At 42.7% G+C, this 18,864-nt stretch overlaps 1 non-coding gene across 1 annotated transcript; it reads left to right on the forward strand.

Moving 5' to 3' along the window:
- Positions 1 to 354: 354 nt before the first annotated feature.
- On the forward strand, positions 355 to 427 carry trnar-ucu (transfer RNA arginine (anticodon UCU)). Its single transcript has one exon. It is a non-coding gene; the product is annotated as a tRNA-Arg (tRNA).
- The last annotated feature ends 18,437 nt before the right edge of the window (positions 428 to 18,864 follow it).

The raw sequence follows: 18,864 nt of genomic DNA on the forward strand, positions 1-18,864 counted from the left end.
ATTTACAGAAGGTGATCATCAGTGCTGTGATTTCTCTCCCTTGTCGTTTGCACTTCTCATGGTTCTGCCACCTCTCAGAATTGGGAATGCTACACAGGTGGAGACTGTGGAGTCCTCAGATGTAAGGCGTTGTTCTTGTATATTTTCTACAAAAGTTCAGGGGTCTCAGGTCTTAGAGATTAAATCATTTTTTATGAAGCCCTCTTCTCAACAGAGTGATACAACAGAGCACTATTGAGACAGAAGTGATGGAGCAAAACCAAGAGACAAAGACAAAGTTTAGCAGTCAGTATGTAATGTGATTAAGGCAACTGACATCTTAGGAGAAGATCTCTGAAGAAGGAGTTCTGCCCAGCCCTAGTGGCCTAATGGATAAGGCATTGGCTTTCTAAGCCAAGGATTGTGGGTTCAAGTCCCATCTGGGGTGTAAATCAAGCCTAAGAGATTCATGACTCCTCATGTAGGGATTCATAAAGTGTCTGTTTGTCTAAAATGCTGAATCTTCAAAATAAGGACAGCCCTTCTGTTGGGAACAGTAGTGTTCCCTCAGTAGAATAAGTGAATACAGGTCTAATCTGTGTTCAGCCTTTGTGGAGTTTCTTTCTGCCACTCTGGTTTCCTCCCACCATCCAAAGGTGTGTTTAAGTTGTACTGATGACTGCATGTTGCCCATTATGACAGTGTGTTACATTGGTCTGGTGTGTAGTAAAGTGACTGTAACTAGTGTATCTAACAGTGTAAGTCACTTCAGATGAAAAAGTCTCCAGGGTGTATTATGCAGTACTGTGTGTTGAAGAAAAGTCTCTGCTAAGTGAACAAATGCCAAAAAACAAAAAAGTCCCAACCCAAAAGTACCATGGGCTGATCAGCGCTCCTGGGCATTTGAGTGTGTCACAATGGGCCTCTATGGGGTGTCTATAACTAAAACTGTTGAATTGGATCAATGTAGAACTAATATCAGGGAAGAGAAATGTCATCATTTAGTCTACAGAGACCTGATCTGGTGAGAATCATGACATGTCAGTCTTCTATTTAGTGACCTAACTATTAATTAATTGCTACCCTAACAGTTTAATTTAAAGCATCTTACAGGATTTGGCCCATCGATTCAGCTCAACAATTCAATTTAAGTCCATTGTTGAAGGGCAGCACAAAAAAGAAGAGTGGAGCCTGCTACTCAACACCCCCAGAACCGTAGCAACATGGTCTGCCCAGGATTTGCCATCTTAGAGTTTAGAACTGGAGTCAAACCCAAACCAAAGCACCCAGAGCCCTCAGGCACCAGAATCCTCTGTCGTTGATCATCTCCCATAGGTGCTTGATTGGACCCAGCCAGAACAATACAATCCTGAGCTACAACAGAGAGACAGGGCTTGGATTTGGGTTGGATAATAGTGACCGTGGGCTCTACATTAGCTCTCAGGAGCCAGAGGGAACTATCCCCCTGTGCCACCCTGGTATAGAGGATCCTCAAAGAGCAGGAATCCAATGCTGTGCCATAGAGCAGTAAACCCCTCCATGAATCACAGTAGCGAGTGTGAACAACAACCGTTCCTCCCTGCATTATTTATGTGCCCAATCCTGCATTCTGGGAGACCTATAATAGCTGCACAACATCTTTCAGACTGCCCACTTACACAGCTGGCTGTTTACCAAGCCAGGTCAGGGTGGACAGATAGCACAACTGCAGCGGTGGAGTACAGGAGCCATGTCTCCCAAGGGATCTAAAGCGAACACAGAGCCATGGCACTGCAAACATGCTGCATCGTGCAGCCGGCCTTGCGGTGTGTCGTTCCATTCCTGGAAAATGGTACCGATGACTTGAATTTCCAGTCACAGTTAAAGTCCCTCTGCAGAAAGATTGCGCAACAGCAACGGCATCACATGTGCTGTATGGAGAGCATGGTGTCACAGTGTGCAGCACTGCTGTCTCACAGCGCCTGGGTGGTGTGAGAGGATGTGGGTTTGATCCCCGCTCAGTCTGTGTGGAGTTTTCATCTTCTCCTCGTGTCTGTGTGGGTTTTCTCTGTGTGCTCTGGTTTCCTCCCACAGTGTGAGAGTGTGTTCCACTGATGTATGAGCAACCCAGTGTAAGTAATGTATCTAGCAGTGCAAGTCACCTTGGTGAATAAGGTGTGTGGGCTGATAACACTACATAGTGTTCATTGGATGTTGCTTTGGAGAAAAGTGTCTGCTAAATAAATAAATGTCAATGTCTGTGTGGAAAGGAGTCATGATAATGTTCGCTGGTCTTTGCCGCTCATCTTAAAGCTTGTTCACGTTGTTTTAGTCGCCCGGTGCAGCTGTGTGAGGTGTGTGGGCAGCGGCTCTGAACACCGAAGGAACAATTCCAAAAAAAGTAATGAATAAACAGATGTTGTTTTAATGTCAATAATGTAAAAATGCCACAAACATTTTAGGTTTGAGGATTACACGCCATCTGTACGAATGACCACTGAGACCGCTGCGCGCCTCGCTTTTTTTGTCAGAGCTAATTGAGGGATGAATCCAATTTCTGCTGTCCCCACAATCCGATCGGTTCTCTTGCGCGCAGGTGACGAGCCGTTAACCGTCTTCCGTGCGGAACCACATATATTCCCATCAGTTCTCGCACACGCCTCTCTCTCCTTCCTGTTTATGTACTTCTCCCACATTACCATCTCTTACATGCAGATGAATTGAAATGCGAGCGCGCCATCGTTTCAAACCACCTCGACAAGGCGAATTACCGCAGCGGGTCACAGATGTTAATGACCCCAGCATGGGATTTAACATCCATTCCATCTGTGGAACGGTCTCCTGCTTATTAAGGCTCCAGTTATGTGGTGTCGGGTCACTTTGATGCAGCAATAAGAATCTCAATTATTTTTGAGTGGAACAAAACGGGGGGGAAGAAGTAAACTGACATTAAGCCAGAGCCTGTTTTCCTGGAATTTTAAAAGGGCAGGGTTTTATTTCGCGAGCCTCTTGATATGGCACCACTGACCTACCTTCTTATGGAAGGTGTCTTAATTGGACGGTGAGCGATGCCTTTGGTGCTGAATCAAAGGTCTTTGCGAAGGTTTGCCTTTGGTTCCATCACATACGCTACTGAACCGCATGGGCCGGACTGCATCTTTTTGTAGGAGTGAGCATTTAATTTCTTCCAATCAATCACAGCGCAACGCATATGAAATAATGTGTGATCTCATCGCAGTTACTGGGACAGTGAGTTTTATAGGGCGTTGCAAATTATTTCAGACAATGGGATTCTTCACTACATTTTCAGCCCTTCAGCAGCTGGAAATTCTCAGGTTTACCTGCCAGTGTGATGAGCATACGGGCCACTCCAGTTAGGCGCTCCATGTGTAAAGACTAAGGAAACATTCAAATTGTATGTTTTATAATTCAGCATGCTTATAAACCTTAAAAAACACTTAGTGGTTAAAGTTATCCCATTTCAACCTGACAGATCTGAGGCTGAATCCCGACTCCTGCTGCAGTACCGTTGAGCAAGGCACTCGCCTACAACTGATTTAGTAGAACTCACCTTACTTTATAAATGGGTGAATCATTGTAAGTAGCTTACATACAAACCCTAAGAGTTTAAGTCACCCAGGAAAGAAAAAAGTGTTAGCCAAAGGTTTCCAGCACAGGACTTGAGCCAGAAGTGGGATTATTTTGATCAGGCTGGCATGGTAGCATTATCAGTGATACATTTACATTTATCTATTATTAGCAGATGCTTTTCTCCAAAGTGACGTACGTCTCAGAGAAAAATACAATGACTGTATTACATCAACAGAAGGAGAGATTTGGCTGCAGTTACTTTGTCACATTCTGCCATATGAACCGGTGTATCAGTCATGCTTCAGCTGTACAGGCTCCACTGAAAATAAAAACTGTAAATGTTGCCCTGGTGCGAGAGGGCATGGATTCGATCCCCGCTCAGTCGGGTGTGGAGTTTTCGTGTTTCCTCTAGGTGCTCTGGTTTCCTCCCACAGTCCAAAGACATACTGTTCAGGTTCCCCCATAGCGAGAGAGTGTGTGTGTTCCACTGATGTATGGATGACTGACCCAGTGTAAGTAGTGTATCTAGCAGTGTAAGTCACCGCGGTAAATAAAGTGTGTGGGCTGGTAACACTACATAGAGTTCATTGGAAGTCGCTTTGGAGAAAAACCCTAACCCTAAATAAATAAATGTAATGTAAAATTGAACAAAGCCACAAATAAGATGCACAAATATGAAATGTTGCACTTTTAAAACCATTATTGTTACGCTCAACACACACCAACAAAAGGCTTACTGTGACGGGCTTTGCCGATATGATCAAAATTGCTGTTGCTCTGACCCTGTTAGATGCTGTGAAGGGCTTTTTCTTTCCTGCAGCGTCCTCATACACAGAAGAGAGAGAGAGCTGTATGTGTGACAGAAAGGTAAAATGTCTTTGAGTGAACGAATTTCACCGCTCAGCTTGGAGAAGATGGAAGTGTGACGCTTGAGGAAGGAGGGTTTCTTTCAGTTGCTGGCATCTCCCAGAGAGCACAGCAAGGGCAAGGTCTTCTGATCCCTTCCTTTATTTCAGAGGGCAAGAAATCTGACATCGGCATCAGACAAAGGGAGGGAGACCGGACAATTTGTGGCTCAATCATCCCGAAGCAGACGGACGTCACGCCACTGACAGAAAGCTTTTCGCTGCTGGAAGGCTCCACACTTATTTGCAAAAACCCTTCTTGGACGACCTGGACTTTTTCTCATAGCCCAGAGATGTGATGAGAGCCACCGTCTCTCCTCCTTGAAGTGCATCTGACATGCAGAGAGTGTGACAGGTTGCCCCCCTCAGATGGAGATTTTCCTGAGCTGTCACCAACATCCAGGACACGTTTCCTTGGGTCAGAGTGACTCAGTGTTATGGGGCATTCGCTGTGAAAAAGGAGCACGTTTTTAGTCCACTTCACCTGCGTAATCTTCATCCTTCCAGGGCCTTTACATTTACATTACATTTCCACACACACACATTTTCAGAACCGCTTGTCCCATACGGGGTCACGGGGAACCGGAGCCTACCTGGTGACACAGGGCGTAAGGCCGGAGGGGGAGGGGACATACCCAGGACGGGACGCCAGTCCATCGCAAGGCACCCCAAGCGGGACTCGAACCTCAGACCCACTGGAAAGCAGGACTGTGGTCCAACCCACTGCGCCACTGCGCCACTGCACCCCCCATTACATTTACATGTATTCATTTATCAGACGCTTTTCTCCGATGCGACGTACATCTCGTAGAAAATACAATGTGTTCATTACATTAGCAGGAAAAGACACTTAGATGCAGATGTGTGATTCATAAGTGCAGTTATGTTTGTTTTTTTCCCACCATATGAACTGATGTTCATCACTTTCCTAGTATTTTTTTTTAGATGTTTTTTTTTTTTTAAATGTTACTCCTGTTGCACCTTTGAGAAGAGCAATTATTTTGAGTGCACTAAGAAAGGTGAAAATGATCACTTTGCCAAAGTGTCTGCTGAGTAAAGTGACACACACACTGTGTGAACTGCTTGGCCCATGGGGAGCCGGAGCCTAACCTGGCAACACAGGGCATAAGGCTGGAGGGGGAAGGGACACGCCCAGGATGGGATGCCAGTCCGCTGCAAGGCACCCCAAGCGGGACTTGAACCCCAGACCTACCGGAGAGGAGGACCCGGTTCAACCCACTGCACCACCGTGCCCCCCGAGTAAAATACTAATGTTTAATATATTTAAAATTATTAAATAATTCCTTGTATGTGCGTGGTAAATCCCGAACTCCTCGATGACTCTTGAGCTTCCGAGTCCTTTTTCATCCTACCAATTACAATGGATTATTGTTAATTAAATGCGATCATACATTTCTGTCCTTGTGTTTGTCCATTTCTGACTATCACGCAGCATTCCCCACACAGAGGATATTTTCTAGTCGAGCCTCTTTTATCTGGGCTTATTTTAGACTGCTTGGCAATTATTTTTTTCACCCCATCTGTTGTTCTGCTCCGGAGGTCTCCTCCGAACGAAGTAAATGTATGTGCTGCAATGATTCACGGGTGAAGGGTGGGTGTTAATGGTGGTAATGAGTGTCAGACAATCAACTTGGTAGATCTCCTAGCGTTCACCCATTTAAACACCGAGGCAGCTGTACTCGCCGGGTCCCAGTTATATGCATTAATGCATTTTTCTTCGCACGGCTCACAAACGCACCTCCTTGCCGACTGACCACTTAAGCATGGTCCATTTTCATTCAGGCGGATGGCCATTAGAAGCCGTCTGGTCCTTCCGTTCAATACGCCGCCAAAGGCATAGCCTTCATGGTCTGAGTAAACCTTCCGTGTTCCGCTGGCGCAACCTGCCGTTTGCGTTGTCGGTCACAAGGTGATATCCTGCATTTCTGCCACAGGAAAAATGGCTCGCAGGACAGCGGACGTGCCCGCTTCTTGGATTATTCTTGGATCAGATGCAGCCACAGTACGGGTGGTCCCCGATTTACGATGGTTCGACTTACGATTTTTTTCGACTTTACGATCGTGAGCTAGCGATAGATGTTCAGCAGAAACCGTACTTCGAATTTTGATATTTCCTGGGCAAGCAAGTCTAAACTGTATCACTTCATGCCTGGTTCGTCGCTGAATCGGGCATGCTCAGGTGTGCCACAGATGTGATAATTCAAAGGCCTGATGTGCCAATTATCAGGGTGTGCTAAGAGCTCAGTTTCAGTAGTCAGGTCTGAAAAGAAAAGGAAAGTAAAAAAATGCATTTATCACCTACACTCCAGATATTCCTCCACCTCTTGCTGCTTGATGGCCCTGCTCATAACAGAAATTAAACTGAAACTATGCAGGTTTTCAATTTTGACCCTGGTGTGGTAGAATGAGCTCCATCTGTCCCTCAGAACTGCTGAATCTCCTCCTAGCATTCAGCAATAGTGTGAAAACACATCTCTTCAGCACCTATTGTTTTGGTTTCCTAGGGCTACATAAACTTGTATCACAGCAGCTCATGTGGATGTTTTCAGGCAGATACTTGGGTGATGCATAAGAGCAAAAATGATGATGTGTCTGACCTAAAGTTGAATGCTACATTCCTGCAATGAGGTGGCTAAGTTCTCAACACAGTGAATCCAGGTTTTAACCGAAACACTGACTGGTCCATTGGGGAGGTGGACAGGGAAGAAGACGTGCTTTCATTCGTGAAGGAGAGCACTCAGAGTGGATGTTGTCTATTCAGCTGCTCTCCGTCATTGCTACACCACTGAATTTACATCTTTTAAGCCATCCTCCACCAATATGACACTTTCCCTCCATTTCCCTGAGGGTGATGTGTGCCAGCACAAGTGCTGTAGTTGCAGATTGTTCCTGAGTTTAGAGCAGATCCCTTTATCTCCGGTGACTTATAAAGCAATGCAAGGTAATTAAAACATGGGCCGCTGTCTTGTAGTAATACTGCCTTCACAATAAACACATCCAACAACCCAACGCTGTACATGGATGTGCCACAAGACACATTACTGAAGACACAGAAACTTTGCAAATGGTTTAAAAAAGTAGCATGCTGTACAGGTAGGCAATATGGAATGATATGACAAGGGAAATGAGAATATGATAAGTGACATTGCTTCAATCTATTGTTGCTGCAAATCCCATGTCGGCACTTGGTCAAGATACAGTACTTAACCCATGGAGAACAGAGCTAATTTCAAGCTTTATAACTAAAATTAGACAGGTGTAAATACAGCACGTAAAATGTATGCATGTATATATTGTGAAATTCCATATATACATTTCCATCGTGAAATATATGGATGTGTGTGTATTGTGAATATTATAAGTGACAGAAAGTGTGTTCCGCTGATGTATGGATGAGTGACCCAGTGTCAGTAGTGTATCTAGCAGTGTAGGTCACTGCGGTGAATAAGGTGTGTGGGCTGGTAACACTACATAGAGTTAATTCCAAGTCGCTTTGGAGAAAAGTGTCTGATAAAGAAATAAATGTAAATTGTCCCTTCACAATGGCAAATATGTCAAACGGTATAAGCTTAAAAAATTCCACAGAAATGATCAGGAAATATTCTTTATAGGTAGCAGTCCTAACTAGATTTAGTGCCAAACTGGCTTTATTTGTTTAATATTAAATGAGTTCCGTCAGTGTAAAAGCATGAACAAGTGACATGGTTGGACATCTTTCGTCTTCTGATTACTGGACAGACTTCATGTCAATCTTTAATGAAAAAGTAATTGAATGATGGACTTCATCAGTTTTTTATAGGTCTGGTAATGGAATAACCCTGCAATATATTGCCTTGGTCTTCCTCTTTTGCTTCAGATGAGCAGACCAATTAATAAAACTTATTTGAAGTTTCTATAAGTGTAATTTACATTTAGATTTATTCCTTTAGCAGATGCTTTTGTCCAAAGCGACGTACATTTCAGCAAAAGTACAATTTATGCGTCATATTAAGAGAAGGAGATATAGCTGCAGACATAAAAGTCTCAAGCAAACCTAGTTCGCTACCTACCACTTGCTGCACCGAGGTTCATCAATGATGTGTATTGTGTTTTCCTGCCTTATGTGTTATTTTTGGCAGGAAAAACACTAGCCTAGACTAGAGAGTCCTGAACATGATTGAATTTAGCAAGAATATTTCCTTAATTTTAACAGATGTAACTCTTTTCGCAGTTGTGGAAATCAGAACAAAATGTCATTAAAATTTATCTAACACTTTTTTTTTAAGTTAAAGTTATAATTATTTGCCCATTTACACAGGTTGGTAATTTCACTGGAGCAATTTAGGGTAAGTACCTTACTCATGGGTACAATAGTCAGAGGGGTTGAACCTACTACATTCAGATCCAAAGAGAGCAGCACTAACCACACTGCTACCAACACAGTAATTGTACAAACCCCTCAATGTCAAACAATAAGCGAGGCATTTCTATACAGTGAAAGCATTTCTAACATCATTCAGCATCAGATCGATTTTGCAATGTCGAATTTGTGGCTAGCTGCACTCTTCCTATTAATTTCCTAGTAATTTGTTATATTTAATTTTTCGGCTGTGGCGCATGCTTCAGGACATCAAGATTTCCTATAAATTACTAAGAAAATTAAACATAATAAATGAAACTGACAATGATCAGTTTAATGTGCTAAAGAGCAAAATTAATTTGAGAGCGATGCTGAAAGTCAGCTTGCGCATTATACATACAGTATGTGATTTGATTATACAGGGGTGTGCGGTATTTCGGAGTGTCGTGCTTGTGAATGGGGTCAGCTGGAAGCGCGTGGCTCGATGCTCCACCAAGCAGGGCTGGTTTGAAGGTTGGGAAGATGATGACCATAGGCTGTCATGGTGACTGATGTGTGGACCGTGAGGTCATCACTGTTTAAACCCCCTTGTCTTTTGGTGTATGCAGGGAGCACACCATCTGTAAACCTCTGAGGACAAACAATGACACGTCACATGGGTCCAACTTTGACGCTCACATTAATTTTGCGAGGATGCAGGAGCGGTGATTTGCAGCGCTAGCGCTAGCGGTGAAGCTAACTTACTCTGCTTATGGTCTTGCTTTTTGCTCAGTGTCTAAATGGCAAATATACAGGTAAAGCTGAAAGGTGTAGAAGCGAGTTATGATAAATATGTGTTAAATGAGTAATAAAAGTTCAGAGTTTTATTCAGTTCTGCTTTAAGAGGCCTCTTGAAGCTGCAGCCTGTAGGCAGAACCATCTGCTCCCCTGCTGCTCAGCTCTTCTTGACGAAACCGCTCATCTGTTCCGCACGAACGTTCAGTCTGGCTTTCGGCAGCTTCGTCTTTGCTTTCGTCTGACCCCGGATTTGGAAAGTGCGTGTGGAGTTAAAAATAATCAGCTAAACACGCTACACAAAAAACAAAACAAAAAACGGCCGAAAGGAAGGTCACCAAATTCCGGAAGCTTCACCTGAGAGCGGCAGGAAACGAGAAGGACTTCCTTCATTTAGACGAATTGGTCCGTCCTTTCCTGAAACAAACCACAGGCTATGAAAATCAATCCTGGTGAGGTCAGAGGTCAGCGAACACGTAACCCTAAACTGCCAGGGTGTCGGACAGGCTGAGTCACACAGCAAGGAGCAGCGTTATGGATTTTATCGGTTCACCTCGATGAATCTCATCTAAATTCTGCCATGGCTGCAGAGATGATCACTCCTCTGAGATGCTGAGCAACAAAGAACAGTGTGGGTACAATAAAGGTCCGTAAATCCACAACGAGAGAGAAGAAGAGCTGACCTCGGGTAAACAACTCAACCTGCTCCTCTGCCAGAACCTGTTTTCAGCCCTCATTAACCTGAGGCAATGTGCTGCTGCAATACATCACGCAACACACAATTGTAATCATTAATAAGATTTATACTCCAAATTAAAAACAAAAAAAACTAGAAAAATTTGCGAAGTGGCAGTATGCAGTTCACACATGAGCATTTTGGCTATTTTATAACATAGGGTTCAGTGCAGAAATAAGCCAACAAAGGCTAAAGGGAGATCATCATTGGTAAGACACAAAGTCCATAGTGTCACTTGACGTAATCTCTTCCCTGTTGGCCTTCCATGGGTTGTGCGAGGCAGAGGGTCAGTTTTTACAGGGGGGAAAGGGAAACAATAGCGCCAAATTACTTACATTACATGTACATTTACAGTACATTTATTTATTTAGCAGATGCTTTTCTCCAAAGTGACTTCCAATGAATTCTGTGTAGTGTTATCAGTCCACACACCTTATTCACCGCGGTGACTTACACTGCTAGATACACTACTTACACTGGGTCACTCATCCATACATCAGTGGAACACACTCTCTCTGTCACTCACTCACACACTATGGGGGGAAGCTCATCAGCATGTCTTTGGAGCTCTGAGATGAGAAGAGGTTGGCCTCTCAGCTCGAACAACATCATTAAACATTATTATAACGTCACCGTCCTCCAACATCATCAGCCACCGTTTTGTTCTCGTGACTCAGTTTTCATATGAAATCTTCGTGCTTAATTCATAATATCGCATGTCTCAGGTGGAGAGCCTTGCCAGACCACTGAAGCTGAAAAAAAAAAAAAAAAAAAAATATGATGGAGAGGCAGAACTAGTCACATGGAATAGCTGCCTCATGAAGATGAAGCGAAGGTACTCTGTGGATCCACCTGGTGGAAACTCCACAGGGAGCCAAGCCTCTGATTTTACCCATTTTGCTACTTCTTTCTTTCCGCTAAAAACAAAGGGAATGAGCAGTGCTGTTGCTCCCTGGAGTACAAAAAAATTTCATATCAAGCTTAAAAAAAGAAAAAAAATCAGGTAACGTAGCTTCGTTTGAGATGTGAGAACAAAGGAGCACAAAAGAAGAAGCCAGTTTGACGCACAGCAGTACAGATTTGAATCAAGAGCCGTGCGCTAATCGAGAGGATCTTTTTACACCTGCTATTCAGGTCAATTTGCCTTTCTTTAGACCCTCTTTTCACGACTGGATGAAAAATGCTGATGTTATACTAACTTACTCTATATTGTGTTAAGCATACAGATTTCGTGATCAAGATCAAGAAACGGTTGTGTTCAAGGATGTCACATCCTTTGCGTCAAGGATGTCACTGGTTGGACCTCTAGGAAATCCCTCCAATGAACAGCCAGTGGATGTTGGGTCTTTAGACTCCGCCTTTTAATCGCCAATCAGCGATGGAACTACATCTGCGAAGCTGACTGGCACATTTTGAAATCAGATGCAAAAGTTATCGTTACTCTTGGTAAGTAAAAGCACGGCCTGATACAATGTGTACGCATTTTAATGTAGGACATCTATGGATATTTTTGTGGAGGTCCTGTGTAGCTGCAAACAAATACCATGGAGGTTAGTGCTGCTGCCTTCACCTAGAAAAATCCAGGTTTAAATCCCACCTGTCATACCCTTGAACAAAGTGTTCTCCTTGAATTTCTGTTGTAAATATTTGCAAGCTCTATAAGTGCATGTTGCTTGGTGGTCCCATGCTCAAGAGCTCCACAATCCTGAAACTTCTCAGGTCTGGCTCCATTGTGGTGGAATGGTGTCCCTCTGCCATTCAGAGCTGCTGAATCCCACTTAACTTCAGGAAGAGTCTCGAAACAGATCTCTTATGTACTCACTTCTCTCTTGAGCTCCTGTCTGCTCCATGAACCTTCACACATCATCTATTGAAAAAACGCAAAAATTTCCCCTTAACAATTTCACATGCAGCTAACCATGTAATATACAGTATGTTGGTTGAACTTCAGCATTTATTTGACTGACTCTACTTTGAAAGTCACGCGTTTACCTGTATCTCTCCCTATTTTGGTGAAGTGAACTTTTGTCTTCGAAGACACATGTTGTTTTGAAGAGCAGTGTTTTCTAAATGAATAAATATAAATGTAAACAATTGTAAGTATCTTAACACTTTAGATTGCTTTGAAGAAAAGCACCTGCTAAATATAATAGGAGCACTTGGGCTAAATCAACATTTGCCACAAACCCTTGTTTTTTCGCACAAATTTATACCTCCAGCAAATTCCCTAAGTACCGTTTTTTCTTTGCAGTGAAGTGCACGTATATTTTTCGAGACACCATGTTAATACAGGATTCGATAATATCTATTGACAAGCCATTCCAAAATTAATCGTATTATTGAATTGCTGATCCTACACTTTTACTTGTAACTTTTCTAATTTATACTTAGCAGAGTGGCCTTAATTTGAAGAACGTTTGTGCAATTTTTTAAACCAGGTTCTAGTTTTGGATTGCAGATTTTTACTGTAATATACACATCTTTGGAGCATTTTCCATTCTATGATTTAAGCCTTTGACTCTTTGGTTACCATTCCATTTATATGCCAAAACTTGTGCCCAGATGAGTCACAGTGGCACAGAAAGTAGCGCTGCTGTCTTGCAGCTTCTGGGTGGTGCAAGAGGACATGGATTTGATCCCCGTTCAGTCTGTGTGGAGTTTGCATGTTCTCCCCATGTCTGCGTGGGTTTCCTCCGGGTGCTCTGGTTTCCTCCCACAGTCCAAAGACATGCTGTTCAGGTTCACCCGTAGTGTGTGAGTGACAGAGAGTGTGTGTGTGTGTGTTCCACTAATGTATGGATGAGTGACCCAGTGTAAGTAGTGTATCTAGCAGCGTAAGTCACCTTGGTGAATAAGGTATGTGGGCTGATAACACTACATAGAGTTCATTGGAAGTCACTTTCGAGAAAAGCATCTGCTAAAAACTTTCATCATATTTTTCATTCAAATTTTTCATCATTGTATTTTTCATCATATCTCTGTACAAGGCTTTCAGAAGATGTTTTTACAATCACGGAAAACTTGATATGAGAAACACTACCGCTGTCACACAGTGCTTAACAGCAGTTGCACACGCAGCCAGGGCTGTGTGAGGTTCAGCGATCTTCTAGGAGACCCCTACATACTGTAGATTTACAGCTTGGACTAAATCAGTCAGGACCATCTAGAGTCTCTCCCATGTAGTGTTGAGATAGTAATCCCTCTTTTGCAAATTGTTTTCCAGCTCACCACTGTGCTCATTCCAGAGTTGTTAGAAGATACCTGCTTCCATGGGTGCTTTGTATCCTCTGGCCTGTCTTCACAGAATACTGAATGTGCTAGAGTCCATCGCCTTGCTTACTGTGGGCCTTCGCATGTCATAGTCCATCTTGCACTCCAGCTTAGTCTCACGGAAAATGTGGGCCATGTCATCGTGGCATGTTTCTAGGTTGGTGTGGCCATGCTTCACATCTCCAATGTCAAAAACCATTGCCAGAGTGCTGCAGAGAAGTCATGGATAGCAAAATATTGAACCGCGTGTTGATGACACCCATGATGGCTAGTGATTAAGGCTCCATGGCAATTTCACTTTGAGATACATTAAAATGAATGAAAAATAACCCTAAATAAAAATAAGCAAACTCCCATTGATTCCTGACTGCTGACACATTCATCACATAAACAGGTGTAATGTTCCTCATCTTGTCATTGACCAGAAACACAAGACAGCAGCTATGGAATGGAGTTGAATTGGCAGACAACTCTTAGAAAATAGATGAGAAAAAGATTAATTTAAAAATAAACAAATAACCTGGAAAATCTATTCAGGATGGGTATCCGGAAAGCGGACGGAAACTCTCGGACCCGAGGAGTTTTCAAACCCGTTTCGTGAACTGCAGCTTCATGTAGTAAAGAAACGCTCAGGCCAATCACATCATCAACTAAGGGGGCAGCGTATTTTTAACAGTTCTTGAAATAAAGTTTACTCCAATTGCACAAGTGCTGCTTACACGGAAATTTTACGGAGAACGTCAGCTTGCAGTTTCATACGTTTCCGTGACTGACTTAGCAGATTTCACGAGAACATGCCAAAACACGGCTTTCAAAGGTCTGTAACATTTAAACCCTGAATCCGCGTGTCATGGCCATGTAAGAAGGTATTAGCTGAAAGACAGTAGTGACAAGGTGACAGACGGCTCTGGCCCGGCGATGACAGCAGGTAGAGCCGCAGTCGAGGTGATGCTTCCTGTTTTCCAGACTGACAGGTGAGCGATGCAAAACTGTCTCACCTCGTCTCGGTTTGGGTACATCGGTTCTCCCGGCTGACACTCTAAACATCTAAATCCAGGCTGCCAAAATGAAATCTAACTTGGGACATAGGATGTGGGGGACATTCTAAGCAACAGCAGCAAATATTTATCCATTTGCAGACTGCTTTGGCATGAAACGCTATGTCTTGTCTCTATTCGAGGCAAAGCTCCTGAGTGCAGAGGTCCATTTAGGACATTGGAATAGCTCAAGGCTACATGAATCAGAGCACTTCCTTAGCCTCTTAATGGCTTCTGCGTGTTAACAAGCAGGAACACGGCGACACTTATCAGAAAGGACTCGCACGCTCTCCTCAGTGAGGTTCAAAACACTCCTCTTTTCCTGCTGGATATCGCCAAGCGCGAGGTAAGGTGAAGAGAACCGTGCCGGAAGACAAAAAGGATCTGACATGTCCATAACCTTTGTGACCTTCTCTTCAATGACACTGCCACATGTATTTGGTCCTCAAGCAGCTCACAAGCATCTCTGTGCTTCACCTATACGCTCATCCAGTTTAAATAACACACAGAAACCTCCTGTCGTTGGGCGTTTCCTGTGGCATTTCCCGTAAGGGACCTTTTAAAGTGGAAAGCAGTCGCTTCTTACCCAAGGGATTCTTATCTGTAACCCTCTGCTCCAAAAAACTGCTTCCTATTAACACAGTGTCTGTTGCTTCAGGTTGTCGTGACAATACGTTTCTCGTAGCGGAAGATGTTATTCCAGGGGTATTAATTTTAAATGAAGCCATGTTTAAAATAACTGTGGTATGAGGGCAATTTCATTGTCTGTTAGAGGGAGGGATTCAAGTCCGTTGATTACTTCTACAAGACTCAATCAGACGCATGAGATGTGGAACCCATGGGATTCATTGATGGGATTATTATGAAGTGATTGCGGTTTTCTATGATGCTAGGAACATAGAAAGGTAGAAACTTAGGTTATTCATTACCTACGATGTGTTTCATTCTGAAAAGCATGCAGATACCGTGCTTCTTCTGTAACGAAACTAACTGCTCAGTATATATCTTTCTTCTTTCTTCCTGTCACATTGACAGTCTCAAGCGATCACAACAGTGCTAATGGAAAATCTAAGTTACAACTAGAACAGCACATTCAAAATTTAATAAAATATTCAATATTCAACATTTTAGAAACTGACTGTACAAACATGAATATTAACTATTATGTAAATCATATAAACAACGTTTAGAAAATGAATACCCTTAAAGTATGATATATACATAAATATTTATTTATAAATCTATCTATATGCAGGCGGTCCCTGATTTCTAATGTTTCAACTTACAGTTTTTCTCGATTTTACGATAGTAAGCTGGCGATAGACATTCAGTAGAAATGGTACTTATATTTTGAATTTTGATTTGTTTTCCCAGGCATGCGATACGCAGAGCGATACTCTGTCACGATGCTGTGCAGCGGCAGTGATCTGCATCTCCCAGTCTGTCTCGCAGAGGTGTGCATTAGGTGTATTAAATGCATTTTCGACTTACGATATTTTCGACTCATGATGGGATTCGCAAAACGGAACCACATCGTAAATCGGGGACCGCCTATATATGTTATCTTATATGGGTAGAAGAAAAGACATGTCTCCAACATAGTGAGATGCAATAGTTCCCCCACATTGTACTTGTACATATGGTTTATGAGAATCTTTATATAGTGACTGAATTATTTTTACAGAAAATGCAGCAGACATAAAATATCTAAATATTGTGGATAATTCCTGTCCATCCAAATAAGAAACAAATACAGATTAACAGGACTTACAGAAGCCCTATGAAGGCACGAAAATCAAACTAATCACAGTTGATATATGAATGGACAGTCAACAAATGAGATAAGCAGTAATGTGTCTACAATTACAAATACTAAGGATAACAGGAGAAGCCATATTTTATCAAACAGGAAGTGTATGAAAATGGAGGGAAACTGAAAAGGTGAGGTAAGTGGTTGCTCGGGGTGCCATAACATGCTTCATAACAGCTTTCTTGTATCCTCTCATTATGACAAGGATGTCTACAACCATTCCGAACAGCTTTCTCTGTGACGCCAGGTATGGCTAATCAAAAACACCGGATGTGAGACCGACTAGTTGTAAGTTCAAATCCTAGGACGAGGAAGGCACCCACTGGAAGAGGAATTCGGTCTTCAGCTGTCATGCCCCGAAGAGTGCCGTGGTGTAATGACCTGCCTTATTACTCATTTCCAGTGCAATTTGCCAGCTACCCTGTGGCCTCTCACGGGAAGATGTCCATAGAATTTCTCTTTCTCTCTGTGACATCCATATCTTTAGCTACGGGGGGCTTTCTGAGCTCATCTGCTCCCCTAACAATCTTGCTGTCACAATTTGAATCTTGGGGCGACACTCTCTGTGGTGATCAGAACAGCGCGGAGGGAGCGGGGACAACCAGATCACAATGCCATCAAAGCTGCAGGCGCCAGAAACAATTAACTCAGTTGCATTGTGGAACAAAGACACACTCTATATTAATAGACTTCATAAAAAAAAATGAAATTGCTTCCTACATAAAAACACACAAGCACTGATACAGAATCCTAAAAAACAATCTGTTGAAACACAAAAGTATTTCTGTGTAACCTGCACAATGTCTACCTTAATGCCTTTTCTTATTTCTGCACGATCCCAGAATTTGAAAGCTGACATCGGCAAAAAACGGGGCGGGACTTGGTGGCAAGGGGTGTTAGCTTCTGTCAGACGTGATAGTAGAGGGAACATTATTCTGCAGCTTTTTGCGTTCTTCACTAAAGCTACGACACGTCTGAATGGTTTTACATGCACTGCTTTGAGGATGATGTGCCTTTTTGTCATGGGCTTTTACCGTGTTTCTCTGAGCTGCATTAGGACGACGGCGCTATTTAAATGGATAATGGCCTAGCCATCGCTGTGGTAAATACAGTGTAAATGAAACATGACAAGAGAGACTGGAGCTGTCTGAGTGTGAAAACAGAGGAAGGAAGGTGAACGCATAGCAAGAGAGAAACAAGAGAGCTAATTGTAGGCTTACCATGCTGTGTGGGTTAGTAGGATACAGGAATTATTTAGGTCACATTTAGGTTTGCAATAGTCTATCTATCTATCTATCTATCTATCTATCTATCTATCTATCTATCTTTGAGGGGCCTTGAGGGTTAATATGGCTTTGGGTTGGGAAGAAAAGAAATTTGTCGACTATTATTAAAGTATCAAGAAATTAATGTAGAAATTGTTTTCTACAATAAAGAGTTGAATTATGGTGATTTGCAAGTGCTGCTTTGGATCCATGCTTAAGTTTTTCTGATTTTATTCTGTGTGCTATCCTTCCTGTTTACTTCCTGATTATTTGGTTTTGGATTAATAATGAAAATAAAGGATATTTTAAAAAAAAAATCAGTCTGTCTTTCAATCTGCCTGTCTGTCTGTTGATTATCCATGTTGGTTGAGTAGATGCCCCTATTCATGAAATGGAAATGAAAATTCAGTGTATTTACTCATACAGCTAGGCATTTACTGGAAAAGAAGCACCTGAGATTCCTCATGTGTACATCGTCAGTGTCCCATGTGGGATTAAAACCATGCATATTTACCACTGTGTAGCTAAACTCACTGCGACCCTCCATTGCTTTCCTTGACCTCATTCCTTCTCTAGGTATGTAGGTTCTCTTAATAATCCCTGCAGACTGCTGATTATTCATGTGCTGCTGAATCCTGTGCAAAGTTTTGGACAGGAATCTCACTGCTAGTGGAGGAGAAAAACCTAAAGAGCCCACATTCACGTGTCCGACCACATGTTTGGAATGTAGCATAGGGGTTGCAAACATCACATTTCAATAGGGTCCTAGGTCCTGTGTTCAGCAAAAATTACCTGCTGTTTGAATGGCTAAATTATTGCAAGAAGCTTACACTGTAACCCTATCATTCTAAGCAAGAGCTTAATACATAATATGTGAAAGCTTCAGGCACCTTGAAGATTGTGGGTTTCAGTCCCACCTGGGTCAGCGTGGTATCTTTCACCCCCAAAAGTTTATTCTGAAGTGCCACAGAAGAACACTGCAGACACCAAAGATGGGTGGGCCACATAAATAAGGCATCAGTTTAGTGATGCTGGGGATTGTGGGTTTAAGTCCCAGCTGTGTCAACACAGGGGATCTCTTCAGGTGTCTACATAAAGCCACACATTACATGAAATGATGTATAGAAGTATGAACTGCTCTAGGGTGCTTTCACAGAA

Source organism: Scleropages formosus, chromosome 9 (assembly GCF_900964775.1).
Source record: "Scleropages formosus chromosome 9, fSclFor1.1, whole genome shotgun sequence".
In the NCBI taxonomy this organism is placed as follows: domain Eukaryota; kingdom Metazoa; phylum Chordata; class Actinopteri; order Osteoglossiformes; family Osteoglossidae; genus Scleropages; species Scleropages formosus.